This window comes from Chlorocebus sabaeus, chromosome 7 (assembly GCF_047675955.1).
Source record: "Chlorocebus sabaeus isolate Y175 chromosome 7, mChlSab1.0.hap1, whole genome shotgun sequence".
Taxonomy (NCBI): Eukaryota; Metazoa; Chordata; class Mammalia; order Primates; family Cercopithecidae; genus Chlorocebus; species Chlorocebus sabaeus.
The window spans coordinates 83,334,098-83,357,186 of NC_132910.1; the positions used below are offsets into that span (position 1 = coordinate 83,334,098).

General features: G+C 38.2%; 1 pseudogene; it reads right to left on the reverse strand.

Moving 5' to 3' along the window:
* Nucleotides 1-6,032: 6,032 nt before the first annotated feature.
* Nucleotides 6,033-22,875, reverse strand: LOC140712129 (uncharacterized; annotated as a pseudogene).
* Nucleotides 22,876-23,089: the final 214 nt, after the last annotated feature.

The following is a 23,089-nucleotide window of genomic DNA, read 5'->3' on the forward strand; positions in this document are numbered from 1 at the left end:
GTATTCTGTCAGAAATCTTTGAAAAGGTAAAAATGCACACAAAATAATTAAAAGTTCACATGTATATTTGAAAAGTAATTGCTTTTATATGAAAAGAAAGAAATATAGGACTTTGTGTTTCTTTACCATTTAAAAAAAAAAAGTGATGCTCAAAAAATTCAATTCTATGTTCCATCAAGATGCATTTGCAGATATAAGTAGAAATAACTGGGTTTAAAGACACTAAATACAGTTATATATTTATCTTGGTATTTAATGTAATGTTCCTCTTGGTGACATGTAAAATTAGAATTGTGAATTAGAAAGATTTAAGGTGTTGGCTGGGCACCGTGGCTCATATCTGTAACCCCAGCACTTTGGGAGGCTGAGGTGGGTGGATTATTTGAGGTCAGGAGTTCGAGACCAGCCCAGTCACCATGGTGAAACCCCATCTCCACTAAAAATACAAAAAGTTGTCAAGCATGGTGGTGGGCATCTGTAATCCCTGCTACTCGAAAGGCTGAAGGCAGGAGAATCGCTTGAACCCGGGGCAGCAGAAGTTGCAGTGAGCCGAGATTGCGCCACTGCACTCCAGCCTGGGCTGCGGAGTGAAACTGTGTCTCAAAAAAAAAAAATAAATAAATAAATAAATAAATAAATAAATAAATAAAAAATTGAGGTGTTTTCTGGTGCCAAATAAAAAATATACTCAGAGGAGGCAAAAGATCAAAGGAACACTGTTCTATTATTTATATTGAGATAAAAAGATTACTTTATTCTTTTCCTTTCATCAAGTTGATAATAATAAAATAGACATAATGAAAACACTTAACTGCTAAGAGTTACTAGTATTTAAAGCTCTTCAATAACAAGACATATGCTACTTGGAAAGCAGAAACCAGAGAACACTCCCAAATTAAATGTAAGTTACTGGCAATGTGTGAAATAAATTATTATATATAAGAATTATTAAAAAATAAAAGAATTGTGTGATATTAAACAGAGTTAAGAAAGCTGACCCGAACACATAATTGTAGGACATGTTTTTCATCTATTGAGCATTACAGTAAAATCTAGTTAACTCTATAAGAAGACCATGTGTATTTGCTTTTGAATTACTCTCTGATCAACTTGGTATTTTTTGATGCTAATACGACTGCACCAACATTTACCCTATCCAGCCTTAAACAAAACAGAAGACCCATGAGGATGAAACCCAAATTTTGCAAATGTTAAAGGAATAAAGCATCTGCAAAATATTTTACATAACCATCATGGAACATATCCCAGAAGGAATTATTTGAAACTACAAGAAGGTTTGTTATTCATATCAAAATGAATAGCATAAAGTACATTTGGGAGAGCAAAACATACTGCATTCTAATTCTTCTTGTATGCCCTAAATTTTCATCTGAAAAGGAAATATAGCTTTCATAGATCATCTGCTTTTTTGGATCACTGCATAATATTTATATTTATAACATGATATATTTACTTCATAGATCAGAGAGATTAATTCCCTTATGAAAGTTATCATAAGATTATAAATGAGATGAAAAGTCAGGTCTTATAAATAACAGAGTGAAACCTCTTTCATTACATTTCCTCCTTTCTAAATAGAGTCTACTTTATATAGGTACACATTATCATCTAAAACTGTTGTGAACTGTTGTAATTTGTTAACTGTAAATACACTATTTTCAGAAAGGATACATAAATTCAAAGCAAAAATTATTTATGCTTTCTTAAAATGTTGTTCAATCTCTATTACTCTCAAACTAAAAATAGATGGATAAATACATAAATAATTAAATAAGTCTTTTTTATTAGCCAGAAACAAAACTCTTTGCTCATTTATAGGGAAGTAATCTTAGGACTTATTTACATCTGCTCTTTGTATTTAATTTAATTTAACATACTACTACAATGTTAATATGGGATATTTCGTTTAAAAATATAGTTCATAAGAGTTACCTTTTAATAGACACATTTTACAATAATATAAATAGCTGTTATTAGACAATTTATAAAAAATAGAGATTTAAGATGTTTATTAAAAAGTCAGGAAACAACAGGCACTGGAGAGGATGTGGAGAAATAGGAACAGTTTTACACTGTTGGTGGGACTATAAACTAGTTCAACTGTTGTGGAAGACAGTGTGGCGATTCCTCAAGGATCTAGAACTAGAAATACCATTTGACCCAGCCATCCCATTACTGGGTATATACCCAAAGGATTATAAATCATATTGCTATAAAGACACATGCACACGTATGTTTACTGCGGCACTATTCACAATAGCAAAGACTTGGAATCAACCAAAATGTCCATCAATGATAGACTGGATTAAGAAAATGTGGCACATATACACCATGGAATACTATGCAGCCATAAAAACGGATGAGTTCATGTCCTTTATAGGGACATGGATGAAGCTGGAAACCATCATTCTCAGCAAACTGTTGCAAGGACAAGAAACTAAACACTGCATGTTCTCACTCACAGGTGGAAATTGAACAATGAGAACACTTTGACACAGGAAGGGGAACATCACACACTGGGACCTGTTATGGGGTGCGGGGGAGTGGGGAGGGATAGCATTAGGAGATATACCTAATGTAAATGATGAGTTAATGGGTGCAGCACACCAACGTGACACATGTATACATATGTAACAAACTTGCAGGTTATGTACATGTACCCTAGAACTTAAAGTATAATAATTTTAAAAAAAGATGTTTATAAAACACAAGTTTATAAATGAGCTGGGATTCAATTCAGTATGTTTGATTCCACAGTCTCTGACTACTAACTTGTAAGTAAAGTATTAAATGACATTATTTACATGTAAAGTGAAACTGAATTCAATACACATTGAGATCTTGAAATCTTTTTAAAAATTAGAAATATATCCAAATACATTGCTTTAAGGTATGGAACATAATTTACAGTCAAATATGGCATCATAAATGATGTGATAGAAATATATATGCATATAAAATGTATGCATTAAAACTATTAAGTATATTTAATAGATAATATTTGAAATAGACTAATCAGCAGTCCACATTCTATTAATAACTACTTATTATACTAAACATTACAAATAGCAACCCACACTCCAGAAATAGCTTTGTAAATAATTGAAATATTTCAAAGACTCCACAGAAAACTCATCAATTAGCGTAAAGAATTTTAGACCTATTTTAATATTGAAGTAAAGGAGGCATTCAATGCATGTAAGTATGAATATGTTATATATATTTTGGCAAACCCATTGTCCTACTATCTTCAAATTAGTGTTATACTCTGAGGCTCTAGTCCAGAGCTATGCTCCTCTGTCTCCTTCACTATCCAAAGTCTAAATTTCTTAGTTAACTAGGAGATTGGCTGATCTGTCTCAGGTTAACCTTTGCAAGAACCTCAGAGTTTATGTAGTATGTTTTGCATGCCTGAGAACCGGTATTTTCCTTAAGTTAGAGAACAGATTGTATAGTTGTGTTTCCTCCATCTCCCTTTTTCTAATAAATGTTTTGTGTTACATTTGGCAGATTTTAATCTAAGATTTCTTTCTGTTAGTCTACACTCACTATCAGTGAGCAAAGTTGTAAGAGAAAGTTTTTCCAACTTCCACTTAACTCTGATTGTTGGAGACTATCATTATTTACCCACAGAACTGATAATTGCAAAAATTCCAAACCTATTTAAGTCAATTTGCAGGAAAAGTTAAAGAGAAATTTTTAAAAGTCTGTAGGGAAGGCTTGGGAAGCCTGAAGGAAGACACCAGAATTAACAAATAGCAGAGAAAATACAGAATAGCAAAAAACAAAAAACAACAACAACAAAAAACAGAACAGCAATAGGAGATAAATCAGGATACTTCATCCTGGAAAGTCAAATAAGGAGTTTGAAGGAAGACTATGTTGTCAATATATATACCTGAGATATCTCTATTGTTGCACTTCCCAAATAAATTAACTTTTTAAAAACTTTATCTTAACTAGGCTCCAAATTTATAAATGATAGGATTATTGTTTTTGATGCTCCATCTCCACTGACTGGGAATTAACCAGTGCACAATTGACAATCACTAAATATTTATTGCCTTAACTGATGAGTAGGGAATGTTTGATGGTTTTTGAAATATTAGTTGAAAGTTATGAAATGTGTATAAAAACAGATGTTAAGGAAAATGTGATACAAAAGAGATGCTTGTTATTTGTTGGTTTTTTTTTTAATACACCTGGTTGTAAAAGAAAAAAATTACAGAAAGTTAGCTTACATATGATTAAAAACCTGTAAAGGAGGGAGAAAAATTTTGAAGAACAAAAATACATACAGGATAAGATCTTCATGTAAACCTGAAAGGCTTGATCTCCGAAATGAGAAAATCACTTTTTTTACTCAAAATGAGGGAAAGAAATGGAAAGATGGTTGAATCACAATTTTGAGGCAGTGAGAAGGTGAGAAGGATGTCAGGCCATGGTTTAAAAGGTTAGGGATATTCTATCATGTGACATCCATTTCTCAATAAAGTAGAATGTGTATAAGGTGGAGTGTAGCAAATTATTTAGAAGACTATGGAGAATGCAATAAGTGGGAGAAGGGCTACCTTGACTGAGAGTCAGTGTTAAATGTGTTGGCCTCTGAGAAAAATATCAGTCCTAAGTAATACAAAATAAAGGAAGAATGAAAGACAAATTTTAATTTGGCAAGATTATTGTTTTCAACATTAACATTTACTCTTTTGTTTTTGCCAAGGCAGTCCAGTATATATTGTGTGCTTTCAAGAGAACCACAGCATCAAAATCATTTTCACAATAACGTTATATGTTATTCACCATTTTCCCTTTCATTCTCTCATGAGTGTACAGCTCAATTTTATGGAGGATACGTGGTATGAGATAGCTTAACAGAATGCAGAAACAGATATAAGAATCCAGCTGTCTTCTAGTAAGTCAGATTTCAAAGAAATTTGCAAAATTATGAAACAATGTCACCCCCATTGTTTGTTATGTTTTAGAAAATATAATGCTTAATTAAAAAGTACCAATATGTTAACATGGAATGGTTTTATTATTGCAATTTTTCAATGAATTAATAAAATATTTTAGAATCTGCTTTAATTTTAATTAAACATCACATAAACAGTTATTTGGAGATCATTAGCAGTTTTTAAAAGTATAAATGGTGTATTAGTTGGGGTTCCCAAGGGGGACAGAACTAATATATATTTACATTATGTAATATATAATATATTACAAAATATATGTATTATTTAATTTAATATATTATTTTATATATCTCTCTCATATATATGAGATATATATATATAAAGATATATATATGTATATATAAAGGGAAGTTTATTAAGTATTAACTTACGTGATCACAAGGTCTCACAATAAGCTGTCTGCAAGCTTTAGGAGCAAGGAGAGCCAATCTGAGTCTCAAAACTGAAGAACTTGGAGTCCAATGTTTGAGGGCAGGAAACATCCAGTATGGGAGAAAGATGTAGGCTGAGAGGCTAAGCCAATCTCACCGTTTCACGTTTTTCTGCCTCCCTTATATTCACTGGCAGTTGATCAGATTGTGCCCACCAGATTAAGGGTGGGTTTGTCTTCCCTAGCCTACTGACTCAAATGTGAATCTCCTTTGGCCACACCCTTGTAGATACACCCAGGATAAATACTTTGCATCCTTCAATCCAATCAAATTGACACTTGGTATTAATCATCACAAGTCCACCCCTTGTCAACTTGAAACCATACACATCTCTTGAGATCATACATAATTTTCAAATAAAGACAACAATAAGGTCATAATTGTGCCTAACATAATATAACTATCCTTCTTACAACCAGAAACACACCAATCCCTAACCCAAATACTATTACATAAAGTTAACAGTACCTAAATGCTGACATAAAGTTAATAAATCTTATGTCACATGATAAAGGGAAAGGAAATATGATGAAGACATTTTCTTAGTACAAGTGTAAACATGCACAAACATGTTTTTAACAAAAGAGGGAGGAAATACTCATGAGAGCTACACTGCTCGTTTCTGCAGCTGGTCACGTGGTCATAGTTGGTATTGATGACTACCTCATTCTACTGCCCATTCTGTATTCCCTTTGCCTTCAGTAAGCACCTCACCAAGTCGTGGATTTTTCCTGGTGGAGTGACCCAAACCTTCATTCCTGAGGGGTCTGGCCCATTTGTAGTCCTGCCTGGATTGAACTGTTGTACTTTCCCATTGACATTAATCACAGGGCATGGTAATACTAAGAGACATCCTAATGGATCTCCTGTATTCCATGCATACTCTTCCGTACCTCCATTATGGAGTAGTAGACTGATTTTATCTTGATAGTCCAGGTCAGCCACCTCAGTCAGTGCTGTACCTGCCTTCTTAGCCTGTTGAATTAAAGGTAGAAGAAGCTCAAAGTGTCCAGGTGGCAATCTTAACTTCCAGTTTAATGAAATTGTTGTGTCTCCTGGTTCCAGCTCCCTCTGGAACTAAGACCTCTAGGCCAGCAGAATGTAATGGCGCAGGAACAAGAAGCAAAAATTTTATTAGTGGATCACTAGGGGTGATGGTGAGTGGTACCACTTCCACTTCCACTCCTTGATTTTCGGATCCATGAATCCTGGCTATGGGAGAAACAGTACCATATATTGGATGCTGATCCAGAGCATACATGGTCTTCTGGAGAACTTTGCCCCAGCCCTGCAAAGTATTGTCATTTAGTTGTCATTGTAATTGTGACTTGACTTCAAAAGGCCATTCCACCATTCTGTCAATTCAGCTGCTTAAGGAGGATGGGACATAGTAAGACCAGTGAATTTCATGAGCATGAGCCCACTGCTGCACTGCTTTAGTCATAAAGTGAGTGCCTTGGTCAGTGGCAATGCTATATGGAATACCCTGACAGTGGATAAGGCATTCTGTGAGTCCACGGATGGTAGTCTTGGCAGAAGCATTGCATGCAGAATAGGCAAACTTATATCCAGAGTAAGTGCTTATTCCAGTGAGGACAAACCTCAGTCCTTTCAATGATTCAAGAGGTCCAGTATAATCAACCTGCCACCAGGTAGCTGGCTGATCACCCAGAGAAATGGTGCCATATTGATGGCTTAGTGTTGGTCTCTGCTGCTGGCAAATTGGGCACTCAGCAGTGGTCATAGCAAGGTTAGCGTTGGTGAGTGGAAGTCCATTTTTCTGAGCCCTTGAATAACCTCCATCCCTGCCACCATGGCCACTTTGTTCATGAGTTCACTGGGCGAAGACGGGTGGCTGGGAAAAGAGACTGAGTGGGGTCCACAGAATGGCTTGTCCTATCTACTCAATTATTAAAATCCTCATCTGCTGAGGTCACCTGTTGGCGAACACTCACATGGGAAACAAATATCTTCACAGTTTTTGAACACTCAGAGAGGTCCATCCACACGCCTATTCCCCAAATTTCTTTGTCACCAATTTTCCAATCATGCTTCTTCTAAGTCCTTGACCATCCAGCCAAATCATTGGCTATGGTCTATGAATCAGTATTTAATTGCATATCTGGCCATTTTTTCTTCCATGCAAAGTGCACCACCAGGTTCACTGCTCAAAGTCCTGCCCAATGGGAAGATTTCTCTTCACCACTGTCCTTCAGGAATGTCCTAAAAAGGGACTGTAGTGCTGTAGTTGTCCACTTTTGGGTGGTGCCTGCATATCCTGCAGAATCATCAGGGAATGAGGCCCTAGTCTTCTCTTTCTCTGTCAACTAATCCTAGTGAACTCCCCATGAGGCCATCAGTTGCAGGCTGGGCAGCAGAAGGCAGGGTGGCAGGAGTGGAAACCATGGGCATTTGAGCCACTTCCTTATGTAACTTACTTGCACTTTCAGGACCTTCTCAAGCCTGATCAAGTATATACCACTTGCATTTGATGATGGAATGCTGCTGCGCACAACCCACTTTATGGCTAGATGGGTCAGAAAGTACCCAGTTCATGACAGGCAATTCGGATCACATGGAAACTTGATGACCCATAGTCAAACGTTCAGTTTCCACTGAGGCCCAGTAACAGGCCAAAAGCTGTCTCTCAAAAGGAAAGTAGTTATCTGCAGAAGATGGCAGGACCTTGCTCCAAAATCCTACAGCCCTCTGCTGTGATTCACTTATGGGAGCCTGCCAAAGGCTCCAAACTGCATCACTATCTGACACTGACATCTCAAGCACCATTGGATCTGCTGAGTCATATGGCCCAAGTGGCAGGGCAGCATGCACAGTAGCCTGGACCTGCTGCAGAGCTTTCTTCTGTTCTGGACCCCACTCAAAACTGGCAGCCTTTTAGGTCACTCAATAAATGGGCCAGAGTAACACACCCACATGAGAAAAGTGTTGCCTCCAAAATCCAAATAGGCCCACTAGGGTTTCTACCTCTTTCTTGGTTGTAAGAGGGGCCAAATGCAGCAAATTATCTTTAGAAGGAATAACTTGACAGGTCCCACATCACTGGACATCTAGAAATTTTACTGAGGCAGAAAGTCCTTGAATTTTAGTCAGATTTATTTCCCATTCTCTGGCATGCAAATGTCTCACTAATAAGTCCAGTGTGTTTGTTTTTTTCTCACCAGATTCAGTCAGTATAATGTCATCAATGTAATGGACCAGTGTAAGTGAAAAACAATCAAGCTCTCTCCACATAAGATTATGACACAAATATGGAGAGTTGATATGCTCCTGAGATAGGACAGTAAAGGTATATTGCTGACTTTGCCAGCTGAAGGCAAATTGCTTCTGGTGGGTCTTATGGACAGGAATGGAGAAAACGGCATTTGTCAAGTTAGTGGCTGCACACTATGTGCCAGGACGTGTTAATTTGTTCAAGTAATGAAACCACATCTGGTACTGCAGCTGAAATTGGAGTCACCACTTGGTTAAACTGAAGAAAATTCACTGTTATTCTCCCCATCTGTCTTCTGCACAGGCCAAATGGGAGAGTTGAATGGAGATGCAGGGGGAATTGCCACCTCTTCATCTTTCAAGTCCTCGATAGTGGCTCTAATCTCCACAATCTCTCAAGAAATGTGATGTTGTTTTTGATTTACTACTTTTCTAGGTAGAGGCAGCTCTAATGGCTTTCATTTGGCCTTTACCACCATAATAAACATCGCCCTACCAGTCAGGGAGCCAATGTGGGGTGTTCTGCTAGTTGATATGTATGCATATGCCAATTATACATTCTGGTACTGGGGAAATTACCACAGCATAAGTCTGGGGACCAACTGGTCCCACTGTAAGTGGGAACTGAACTTAATTAATATCCATCAATTACATGACCACCATAAGCCTCTACTTTAAATGGAAGACCACAATGATATCTTGGGTCCCCTAGAAACAACATTGTCTCAGAGCCTATCGGGGGAACCAGCCCCCAATATTTCAACGTAGGTTCTTTCTATTTTCCATAAGTGTCAGCTAGCTGAGAAACAAAGAGAAAGAGCACAAAGAGAGGAATTTTACAGCTGGGCCTCTGGGGGTGACATCACATATCCGTAGGACCTGAGCTGCAAAACCAGCAAGTTTTTATTAAGGATTTCAAAAGGGGAGGGGGTGTAAGAACAGGGAATAGGTCACAAAGATCACATGTTTCAAAGGGCAAAAAGGAGAAGAGAGATCACATTTTTTTTTTGAGGGAACAGGACAAAGACAAAGCAGAATTACTGATAAGGGTTTATGTTCAGCTGTGCACACATTGTCTTCATAAACATCTTAAACAACAGAAAACAGGGTTTGAGAGTAGAGAACCGGTCTGACTTCAAATTTACCAGGGTGAAGTCTCCCAAACCTAATAAGTCTGAGGGTACTGCAGGAAACCAGGGAGTATTTCAGTCCTTATCTCAACCATATAAGACAGACACTCTCAGAGAGGCAATTTATAGACCTCCTCCCAGTAATGCATTCCTTTCCTGGGGTCTTAATTATTAATATTCCTTGCTAGGGAAAGAATTTAGCGAAGAATTTAATCTTCCCTACTTGCATGTATGTTTATAGGCTATCTGCAAGAAGAAAAATATGGCTCTATTCTGCCCAACCCCTGAGGCAGTCAGACTTTATGGTTGTCTTCTTTTGTTCCCTAAAATTGTGGTTATTCTGTTCTTTTTCAAGGTGCACTGATTTCATATTGTTCAAACACACATGTCTTACAATAAATTTGTACAGTTAACACAAATATCATAGTAGTCCTGAGATGACGTACATTCTCAGCTTATGAAAATAACAGGATTAAGAGATTAAAGTAAGACAGGCATAAGAAATTATGAAATTATTATTTGAGAACTGGTAAATGGCCACGAAATCTTCATAATTTATGTTCCTCTGCTGCAGCTCCAGCTGGTCCCTCCATTCAGGGTCTCTAACTTCCTGCAATAGAGCCAGTGTCCAGTAGTCCCTGAAAGGTCTGATTATTTCCCTATCCCTAGTACACAGTTACCATGGTAAAAGGCCAGAGGTATCCTTAGGGATGGATGGGAGAAGGAGTAACTGCATAAAATGTAGGTAATGTGGTGGGGACCTTCCTTAAGGGGACCTGGCCTCCCCTTTATTCAAGGGATTCTGGGTCTGTAAATTGACTCAAGTCTGGAAATTGTTTGAGGGGCCATGATTCTGTTTCTATAATTCAAATTACTCTTTTGTCAATTCAAACAAGGAGTTTTTTCCTTATATAAATTAAGTAGAAATTTGGTATGCTTTCTATCAACTTCACTTCTAAGAATACCATGATTAATTAGCCAATCCAGAACTCTATATGAGTCAGAATATTCTGATTACTGCTTTGTCTCTGCTGTCCATTATGATTGCTACATCTGCCTTGCCTTTGACAATTGAGTGCTGCTACTTTGCCCCTGCCACCTTGGGATCCAACTATTCCCATTGTATTTAAATTGTATAGTTGAGTGACTGTGGTTCCCACTCTTAGACCTGCCATACAGAGAAGGGCAATTACGGGGCTCTTAAAAGATTCAGGTGCTGCCCTCACAAATTTATTTCATAAGGCATTAGTCAAGGGTATATCTTCTGGGCCCTCCCAGCTGGGATGAGTAGGTCTAAAGTGACTAATCAACTCCACTATCCCAAACTCCCTAAGCCTTTGGATCCCTTCTACATTAAACTGAGGGAGAGCTGGCATTTCCATCTCCCTCATGGTGGGTCATCTTTTAATCTACATTTCAGCTAACCAAGCAAATAAACTATTATAAACTTTTGGACTCCCTGATTTGCAACATTAAATGCAGAGTTTCTACTTAGTGGATCAAAATGAATAAATTCAGCCTGATCAAACTCTGAGCCTTCCACCATTATCCTATACTCTTAATATCCATTCCCATGCCTGTTCTCCAGATTTCTGTTTATATAAATTAGATAACTAGTGTCGTTCTTTTCAAGTGTAGTGTACCTCCTCATGGGTCACACTCTCAACCTCACCTCTAGGGTCCTGCCAGGACTTTAGTCTAGTTACAGGTCTAGAAGTAAACAGGGGCATTGGAGGTGGCTTCTGAGGAGAATCAATATTATTTTGCCTGGCAACTGCCTCAGGAGAAACCATCATTGTTGCCTCAGGCAATTAAGTATTTGTCTCCTCTGACAAAGGTGGAAAGGCCCATGCAAGCATAGGTCAAGGAGGAGATGTTGCCACTTTTGGGGATGGGGAAGCTGTTCCTTCTGGCAAAAATGGTTCATCAGAGTTTACAAACTCTGCATCCCCACTTTCATCAGGCTCCTCTCACATTTCCCCATTCCAAGTTGCAGGGTCCTCACTTTAACAGTACACACCTGGTGAGACTGTACATGCACCTTTCATTGCAGGTTAGTGACTTGTATGATAAGAGCTTGTGTCTGTTTTTCCACAATTTCAGCTCTTTCTCTACAGGAGATAAGACTCTTACTTAGGGCAATCTTAACAGATTTGAGGCTCAGTGTCTGCTTCTGAAGCTGGGAAACAGAATCCCTGAGTTTATTGTTTTCTTTCATCACTTTGTTCACTGAATTTAGGAGCAACCAACCAGCTTCATTATGTTCCTATTATGTGTAGAGTCTCTAAACTCCTTGTCTCTCATAAGTGGTGAATCAGGAGTGTTGAATGAATTTATTTTGCATAACTCTTTAAATCGTTCATGCCAAGGACTATCAGTGTTCTCCATACTAGTAGAAGTAAAATATTTAGCATTTGTAGGTCTAATGATATTAAGCAGCCAACTCAAGAAACCCCAACACCAGCAAATAAAACCTCCAACCTTAATATTCTGTTCCTCTAGAACCACTCCTGGTACCAAAATCTGTATTAGTCAGGGTCCTCTAGAGGAACAGAAGTAATAAAATATATATATATATATATATATATATATATATATATATGAATGAATTAGAATTTATTAAGTGTACTTTACATGATCACAAAGTCCCACAAGAGACTGTCTGCAAGCTGTAGGAGCAAGGAGAGTCAGTCTGAGTCTCAAAACTGAAGAATTTGGAGTCTGATGTTTGAGGCCAGGAAATATCCAGTGTGGGAGAAAGATGTAGGCTTGGAGGCTAGGCCAGTCTCACCTTTTCACGTTTTCCTGCCTGCTTTATATTTGCTGGCAGCTGATTAGATTGTGCCCACTGGATTGAGAGCGGGTCTGTCTTCCCCATACCACTGACTCAAATGTTAATCTCCTTTGACAACACCCTCACAGACACATCCAGGATTAATACTTTGCATCCTTCAATTCAATCAAGTTGACACTCAGTATTAGCCATCACAGACAGACACTGAGATCACAAAGTTTGAGACTCTTGGGGTTTACCAAAGGTCAATTAACTAAGGTCCATAGGCCAAATTCGGCAAACCACCCTTTTTTATATGGTCCATGGACTAAGAATGAGTTTTGCTTTTTTTTTTTTTTTTTTTTTTTTGAGACGGAGTCTCATTCTGTTGCCCAGGCTGGAGTGCAGTGGCAAAATCTCAGCTCACTGCAAGCTCCGCCTCCCGGGTTCACCCCGTTCTCCTGCCTCAGCCTCCTGAGTAGCTGAGACTACAGGCATGCGCCACCACGCCCGGTTAATTTTTTATATTTTTAGTAGAGATGGGGTTTCACCGTGTTAGCCAGGATGATCTGGATCTCCTGACCTTGTGATCCACCCACCTCAGCCTCCCAAAGTGCTGGGATTACAGGCGTGAGCCACCACGCCCGGCGGAGTTTTGCATTTTAAAATAGTTGCAGGAAAATTCAAAAGAAGATTATTTCGTGATAAGTGAAAATTGCACACTCCAGCAACAAAAGCAGTAACATGATACCTTCATATGCTTGAGTATACCAATACAAATTTCCAATTCTTTTATGTGCATGTGGTTGGTGGGGGAGGGGAGAGAGAAATTGAGCAGAGGGCTTTTGTTGGAGTTGAATTCTGGCTCCAGGGAAATAAGAAGTTCCCTTTTCCTGTATGTCATGAGAAATTGAGCTCAGGATTAGCTCTTTCTTTGGGGTAAGGGAAAATCTCTCTTTCTAAATAAACCTTTGTTGGGCAACTTGTGCTTTTGGTATCACATGGGGCCACTCTGCTTTTCTCTCTTCATACACTTTGAAAAACACTTCTACAGCTTTAATGAGAACCTAATGAGCATTATGTCCTCATTGTAGAGGAGAAGGGCTTTCACAGTGCATTGATAGCTGGGATTTGGTTTTCATGTCAACTCCCTTTTCAGATATCCAATGAGATAACAGTCAGAAATTATAACATTGGTTCATATGTACATATAGCATTCGTTTTATTTCTCCAGTGTTTCGGAGCAGTACATGGGTATCCAAAAATCTTCCTGCTACTTTGGTGTCTGTTGGGGTACAGAAATCTTTGCAAGCCTGTTGAAAGCCTCTTTTGTCCAGATAGAGAATGGAGGAGCATTTTTCTCACTCAGGGATTTTACCATCTCACAAACTTTAACCTGGGAATCATAAGATCATGAGGGCTTTCACCCTGGAACTTACCAGTATTTTTCCTCTCATCACTTCTCTCTGTTTACCAATATCGCACCACTGCCCCGTCCCCCAACTCACAAAAATCTACTTATTATAGAAAGAGTAGCCGGGCGCGGTGGCTCACGCCTGTAATCCCAGCACTTTGGGAGGCCGAGGCGGGCGGATCACAAGGTCAGGAGATCGAGACCATCCTGGCTAACACGGTGAAACCCCGTCTCTACTAAAAATAGAAAAAATTAGCCGGGCGCAGTGGCGGGGGCCTGTAGTCCCAGCTACTCGGGAGGCTGAGGCAGGAGAATGGCGTGAACCCGGGAGGCGGAGCTTGCAGTGAGCTGAGATTGCGCCACTGCACTCCAGCCTGGGCGACAGAGCGAGACTCCGTCTCAAAAAAAAAAAAAAAAAAAAAAAAAAAAAAAGAAAGAGTATATAAGAAAGACATAAAGTTGTTTATGATCTTTCCTCTAGTATTTTTACTTATGGATCTCAAATTCCCTCTTTTACCTAAAGCATATTGTTTAGGTACACCAAAGGGAGAAATTTGCATGGTTTCCTGAGGCAATGAGCCTTGGGCGGTTCAATGCTTAAAAAGGATTAGAGACTGAATGGTGGAATGCAAGAAGAAATGTAATAAAAGTTGCTTTCATATTAACTTTTGGTGCATTGCACTGCTTTATGCATTTTGTATTTATATTCACAGCAATGTAAATTTCCATGTAGAAACTTAATAGAAATATTTAAATATTTGATTATACTTAGGAGAAAGAAAAACTTACAGAAATATAAAAAATACAATCATTAAAACAATTTAGCACAGGCTTGATGTAGTGTCTCATGTCTGTAATCCCAACACTTTGAAAGATCAAGGCAGGAGGATCACCTAGGTGGCAGGATCACTTAAGGCCATAAGTTTGGGAGCAGTCTAGGCAACATAGAAATACATTTTTTCTACAAAAACAAAAATAAATAGCTGGGCATGGCAGTATGTACCTGTAGTCCCAGCTGCTGGAGAGGCTAAGGTGGGGGGATCGCTTCAGCACCGAAGGTTGAGGCTACCGTGAAATATGATCACACCACTGCATTCCAGCCTGGGTGACAGAGGGAGATCCTGTCTCTACATTTAAAAAAAAAAAAAAAAAAAAAAAAAGAAAGAAAAAGAAATAAAAACAATTTCACACATTATTCATCTAGTTTTTGGAAAAAAGTCAATACTTGAACATGAAAACAATTGAACTATTAAGAAATAAATGTTCAAAGAGAAATCAAGTTTTTGAGAGAAAGACATTCTAATAAATATATAGCCTTCCTTAATCTTATGAAAGTATTTTGTATATTACATACATTCTAGAATCTCTCCATTTCACTATGATGCTTTCTTCAGCTTATATGTTCAGCTGAACTGAACATATATATACATGTGTATATATATACATATGTGTATATATAAAATAACTTATCTTGACTTTGGTGATCCCTCAAATTATTATCTAATTTCTTATTTTAATTTGTCACAGACTTTGTGTCCCCATTTGATCATCCTATCAGAAAAATCTCCAAGACACCTAATTTCAATTGCCATATACTAATCAATTTTATAAATGTACCACAAATAATTTATTTCCATGCTGAAAGACACAGGTGACAGGTTTTCAGAATTAAAAATTATGCAACTCTTACCGTCCTTTTACTTGTCTCTTTGTGTCATAAACAACAGTGTTGACAGGCTTATGTCTTGGAGTAAAATTTTAGGATCTGAATCTATTTCACTGTATTACATAATTTTAGGTGTTTTCAAACTGTACACACTTCCTAATGTTGTATAAGCATTTTAGTTGTTTCACATGACCTTTAATACTTGATATTATCAGAAATTTACTTTTATTGTCTTGATTGTTAAAAAAAAAAATGGTAATTTAATTTGCATACTCTGAATATTAGCTTAACATGTTTTATATATTTAGCATTTCTTCTCTTTGATGTGTTTTTCAGGTATTTTGCTCATTTATTAATTATTGTTTTACTTTTGGCTTTAAACTTTCTTTGAAGATTCTAAAAACTAATAATTCAGTGTATTTGTGTGTTTAAGATGTCTTCTACAAGTTTTTAGGTGCTCTCATCGTCTTATATTGTTTGATGACTAGGTTTCATTCTAAATCCATATGGAAACATGTGTTTTCTTTTATAATTTTTGTTATTTTATCTTGTTTAAGAGATATCTTATATGCTGAGTTAATATTAAAATATTATATTAATTAATCTTGAAATATTCACATATATTTTCCTTTCCTTTATTTTTTCTTTTAGACAGGGACTTGTTCTGTCACCCAGACTGGAATGTGGCACAACTATGGCTTGTTTCAGCTTCAATCTTCCAAACTGAAGCAATTCTCCACCTCAACCTTTTCTCAAGTGTGTGCCACCACTCCAGGTTATTTTTGTTTTTATTTTTTGTAGAGATGGGATCTGTCTGTGTTGCTCATGCAGGTCTTGAACACCCAGGCTCAAGTGATTCATACCTTGGCATCCAAAAGTTTTGGGATCACAGCCATGAGCCACCTTGCCCAGCCACAAACTATTATAAAATTACATTATAATTATTTCATTACATATTTTAAAATAGTTTTTTTCATCTACATTTAAGTCTAATAAAATAGTGTTTGTTTTCTGTGTAGTGTAAGGTAGAAACTTAGCCCAGTTTTCCTAAAATATAGAGTCTAAGGAGTTTAGATAATTATTTCGTGGATTGACAAATTTGGTTTATAAATGTTTGTTTACAGTTTTTACACATATATTTGTAAATGAGACTGACTCATAATTTTCATTTTTTATACTCTTCTTGCTTTGTTGCTTTCAAAGTATGGCCAGCATCATAAACAAAAAGATTGTATTCCATCTTATTCTCTTCTGTGAAAGGTTTTGTGTAAATCAAAGTTATATATTTCTTGAATATTTTATAGAACTCACCAGGAAAATGGTCTAAACCTGTTGCTTTCTCTGTGGGAAGACTCTCACTTTCAATTCAGGTATATTTGGTGGTTATAGGACATGCAGGTTTTCTATTTATTTGTGTGTCTTACTTGAGAAATTGTATTTTTATAGGAACTTATCACGCACCTTCTCAAATCTATTAAAATAGTATGTTTATTATAGTTTGAATCTAGTTTCCTCTAAATCTCATACTGAGTTTTAATTCCCAATGTTAGAGGTCAGGCCTGGTGGGAGGTGATTGGATCATGGTGGATTTCTCATGAATGGTTTAGTGCCATCCCATTGGTGCTGCCCTTGCATTAGTGAGTTCTTGGAACATCTGGATATTTGACTGTTTAAAAGCGTGTGACATCACCCTCCTCCCTCTCTCTTGCTCCTGCTTTGCCAAGGTATATGTCAGCTCCCTCTTTTGCCTTCTGCCATAATTGTCAGCTTCCTGAGGCCTCCCTAGAAGCACAGCAGATGCCTGGTACCATGTTTCCTATACAGCCTGTGCCAAGACCTGCTTGGTCAGCGAGACCCTAACCCAACAGTGCTAAAGGAATTAAAGACACAGAGAAATATAGAGGTGTGAAGTGGGAAATCAGGGGTCTCATAGCCTTCAGAGCTGAGAGACCCAAACAGAGATTTACCCACATATTTATTAACAGCAAACCAGTCATTAGCATTGTTTCTATATATATGAAATTAACTAAAAGTATCCTTTGTGGGAAACGAAGTGATGGGCTGAATTAAAGGAATAGGTTGGGCTAGCTAACTGCAGCAGGAGTATGTCCTTAAGGCACAGATCGCTCATGCTATTGTTTGTGGCTTAAGAATGTATTTAAGTGGTTTTCTGCCCTGGGCAGGCCAGGTATTCCTTGCCCTCATTCCCGTAAACCCACAACCTTCCAGCGTGGGTGTTAGGGCCATTATGAACATGTTACAGTGCTGCAAAGATTTTGTTTATGGCCAGTTTTTGGGCCAGTTTATATCCAGATTTTGGGGGCCTAATCCCAACATGTCCCCCTTCTCTGATTTGCAAATTGAAAAAACAAAGGCAGCTTTGTCACAGCGAGCTACTTCTTGCAGGAGTCAGGATCCACATCTGCAGACTATACAAAGACAAACAACACAGATTAAAAGCACAATCGTCATTGAAATCACAGAGCTTCCAAGTGTTTTTATCCATTTTCAGCTCCTTTTAGCACTCGAGTTCCTGGCATTAATGTTACATGTGTCTGGGAAACTTTAAATATTTGTTCTTTAATTTTGCAGTATCCAAAGACAAGTTTGTAGAATGTCCTTCTGGATGCTTTTTTATTCTTTCCCAAATTTTGATCTTATTAAGAGCGATTAATAGTTTCCACAAATCCTTGTGTTTAGCTCCTCAAATGATATGGGCAATATCATTTGAGATTGAGGTGCCAATATACTGTCATGGTTCCAGAAAACAGGAACTTTTGCCACACTTCTTATTTCTACCATGTGACCGTTTCGTTCAGATCATCTGAACTTAATGTGACAGTGGCACACAGACAGAGAGGTGCAATTTAAGCTAAACATCCCCTTAGGGGACCAATTAATAATGATTCCATAGGAAGCGTGCAGCACCTCTGCCTCTTCTGCAATGCAATCTTCCTAAACAAGTAGGTTCATTTTTTCTAACTGGGTCCAATCCTGCTTACAAATAGGTTTTTGAGGGCAGTATTTCTCAATTATAGGAGCAGATTTATTATGGTAAATACTGAGATCAGAAAGCATGTGTAATTGTGTCATAAAGTGATTGCATCTAGACATTATTGTCAGCCATGATTGATCAATATGCCCAAAAAGTATAATTGTTCTCTGTTTCAGCCTTTATTGAAGGAATACTCCTGGCAGTGGTGATAACCATGATCGTAGCTACCATTAAATTACTCATTGTGACAGACTGTCCCACTTTCCTCAGGTTTTCTTCCGCCATCTGTGACAGCTTCTTGATCTGTCCCCAGAGGGGTGGCTGTGTTCGATGGGTGTTGTTTGTGACAGTTGGGGTCCTCCTCAGCATCAGCCTCGACATGGCTGCAACCGGGGGGTCCTCAGGATCCTCCTGCAGTCTCTTCCTCAGCATCTGGCTCCTGATAAGGTTTCAGGTGTCTTGATGGTATCCAAATAGGCTATTGATTTTGGTCTGGAGAAACACAAGCATAACCTCTACCCCAAGTTATTATTTTACCTTTTTCCAAACTTTTTGTTATTAGATATCTCCACCAAATCAGTTTTTCTGTTTCTATCTTTGCATCTGGTTTCTGTAGATGCTGTTCAGCTGCTGATAACATCTGGCTTTTGGGCAGGCTCAAAAAATTTAACGTTAATAATGCTAGATTCAGTTGTATCCGAAGTGTTCCATATTTTCGGTCTCCCCTTTTCTGCTTTTGCAACTGCTGTTCTAGGGAGAGATTCATTCTTTCCACTGTGGTTTGTCCTTGATAATTGTATGGGATACCAGTAATGTGCTCAATATTCCACATAGAGAAAAATATAGCTAGAGCTTGGCTAGTATAGCCTGGGGCATTATCTGCTTTAATAGAAACTGGAATGCCCATCACTGCAAAACACTGCAAAAGATGATGTTTAACACAGGCAGAAGACTCTCCTGATTGGCATGTAGCCCAGACAAAGTGAGAAAAGGTGCCCACACATACATGTACATAAGCTAGTCTCCCAAATGAGACAAGATGTGTGACATCCATTTGCCAAAGAGAGTTGTGTTCCAATTCTCGAGGATTAACTCCTCCTGTAAAAGATGAATAATGTACCACTTGGCAAGTTGGGCATTGTTGGATAATAGCGCTAACTTCTTTCCAGGTAATGCTGTATCTGCATGTGACACCAGAGACATTAACATGGGTTAAATTGTGAAAGTGTCTAGCATTAGATATTGTGGTAGCAACTAAGTTATCAGCCATTTGATTCCTTGCAGTCAAAGGTCCTGGAAGAGGTGTATGAGATCTAATGTGAGTGATGTAAAAAGGAGGCATTCTCCTCCTAACTGCTGTTTGCAATTGGGTAAATAAAGTCATCAGTTATTCATCTGTATGAAATTGTAACTGAGCATTTTCAATTAACTGTGTGGAATGAACCATGTATGAAGAAGCAGAAATCACATTAATAGGCATATCAAAATTATATCAATTACCGCTACAGGCTCCACTTTTTGAGCTGCATTATAAGACATCTGGAAAACTTTAATTTTCAAACCAAAATAAGAAGCTTTACCATTACTAGACTCATCTGTAAAACAATGAAAATACTTAGCAGGCTGCCAGTTGTTTACTGCAGGAATTGTAAATGCAAACCATTTATGGTTCTGCTCAGCTAAAGGGATAGTAAAGAAACAGTGTTTTAAATCTATGACTGTTAAAGGCCAGTTTTTGGAATTATAGCAGGAGAAGGCAATCTTGGCTGTAATGCTCTCATAGGTTGTATAACTGAATTGACGGTTCTTAGGTCAGTTAACATTCTCCATTTACCTGATTTTTTCTTAATTACGAATATGAGAATTTCAAGGGGAAAATGTTGGAGGTATGTGCCCATTTTCTAATTGCTCAGTAACTAATCTCTCTAAAGCATCCAGTTTCTCTTTACTTAGTGGTCATTATTCTATCCAAATTGGCTTATTTGTTAACCATTTTAAAGGTATAGGTTCTGGAGGCTTAACAATGGCCACCATCAAAAATTATTTCCTAATCTTTGACGGGAATTTTGTTTTTCAGCTTGAAGTGGTTATTTCAAACCTTGCAATTTTTTTTTCTAGTCCCATACCAGGGACATATCCCATTTAATGCATTGTATGTTGACTTTGAGAGCTATATAATTGTTCTGGAATTAGAACTTGTGCTCCCCATTGTTGTAATAAATCTCCTTCCCATAAATTTATAGGTACAAAAGTTATAATTGGTTGAATAGTCCCAGGTTGTCCATCAGGTCCTTCACAATGCAAAATATAACTATTTTGATATACTTCAGAGGCTTTACCAACTCCAACTATGTTAACTTGAGCAGGTTGAATTGGCAACACAGAGAGCCAGTGCTGTAGATAAATGACTGTAATGTCCACTCCTGTATCTACCAAACCTTTAAATTTCTTTCTCGGAATAGTTATTTCACAGGTAGGGCCTTTATCAGTAATTTCATTTACCCAATAAGCTGCTTTGCCTTGTTTATTTGTGCTTCCAAATCCTCCTGTTCGTTTAATTTCACTTTTCCCCATTCCCACATACGGCACAATCAGGAGCTGTGCTATGCGCTCTCCTGGCTCTGCTTTCCAGGGAACAGAAGTAGATATAACAATTTGAATTTCCCCATTGCAATCTGAATCAATGACTCCTGCATGTATTTGTACCCCTTTTAAACCTAAACTAGACCTTCCTAAAAGTAATTCTATTGTCCCCACTGGCAAGGGTCCACAGACTCCTGTTGGGACATTTTGCAGGGATTCCCCAGGCAGAAGGCTCACAGCTTTTGTGCCACATAAATCTACTGTGGCACTGCCAGATGTGGCAGTGAACAGACATTGTACAGGGATGAGGGAATGGCCTGAGATGGAAATGTCCCAGTTTGGAACAGGGTCCAGGACGGGCCCCTCATGGCATTTCCCAAAATCAGGTTCCCCTCTTTATCAAACTTAGAGTGACATTGATTAGCCCAATGTTTTGCTTTTTTCCATTTTGGACATATTTCAGGCTCAACGGTTTTCTTTTTTCCTCTATCTGGCGGCCTGGCTTGCTGATTTTTTCTACATTAATTTTTAGTATGACCATGCTTCCCACAGTTAAAACAAGTTCCAGGAAATGGAGTATTTCCCTTTATCCACTCTCAGTCCTGCCATTGTCTGTGCCAACATGGCAGCTTTATGCAGATCACCTCTGATACCATCACAGACCTTGATATAATCAACTAAATGTGCTTTCCCTCTAATAGGTCACAGAGAAGTCTAGCAATTGGGATTAGCATTGTTGAAAGCTAATAACTGCAACACTATATCCTGAGCAGTTGAATCTGCAATCATCTTTTTAAGAGAAACTCCTGTAACCGAGCTATAAAATCAACCTATGGTTATCTTGATCCCTGTTTTATAGCACTAAAAGAAGGGTGTTGTTCTCCTCCTGAAGTGATATTTTCCCAAGCACTAATGCACACTCCTCTAAGCTGTTCTATGGTATCATCCTGCATAACCACTTGTGTATCTAAACCAACTCAGCTGCCAACCCCCAAGAGCTTGTCTGCAGTTATATTAATTTGGGGTTGAGCCTGGGCATTGCGAGCAGCCTGAATGGAAGCTTCTTCTGCCCACTAAGTTTTAAATTGTAAGAACTGAGCAGGAGTTAGACAAGCTCGAGTAAGAGCGTCCCAGTCAGTAGGAATCATCTGACTGAAAACAGCATCATTCTTTAACAGTCCTATTACAAAAGGAGAACCTGGTCCATACTGATTTATAGCTTGTTTAAATTCTTTGAGTAATTTAAAAGGAAAAGGCTCAAAAGTAGCTGTAATATTTCCCTGTTGATCTGGGGGATATATTCTAACAGGGAACTGCCAAGCCTCTAAATCACTTTCTCGTCCAACTTGCTGAATTCCTGTCTGAATAAAACTAAGAGCAGTCGCACGAGATGCTGCTCGAACAGTCACTGGGGAAACCAATTTTCACCCAGTGTCCTCCAGAAAAGAAAGATTTAGAGGGTCTTTTTCTTCAAAATAATAACGAGGGGATGCAGAAGGGTAAGGATGAACCTCTCCCTCCTTTGCTGCTTTAGCTTTAGCTGGCAAATAAACCTGGTCTGTAACTTCTTCTGTTACTTCATCATACTCTCGTTCCTCCTCATCATCAGTTTGAAAAAGTTCCAAGGTGAAACGAACCAGACCCCAAACTTGTCCCATTGTAACCCTGACGCTTCTGAGCTCCTCTTCTTACTCACCACGGGAATTGCTTTAAGAGTACTCAGGTGTCCTCCAGCTAGTTTTTCGTTCCCATTGTCATTCCAGTGACCCTCTGACCTGGATTCGAGCCCCCACCCCGGATGCCACTTGCCGAGATCAGCTCAGTCAGGGAGACCCTAACCCAGTGGCACCAGAGGAATTAAAGACACACACA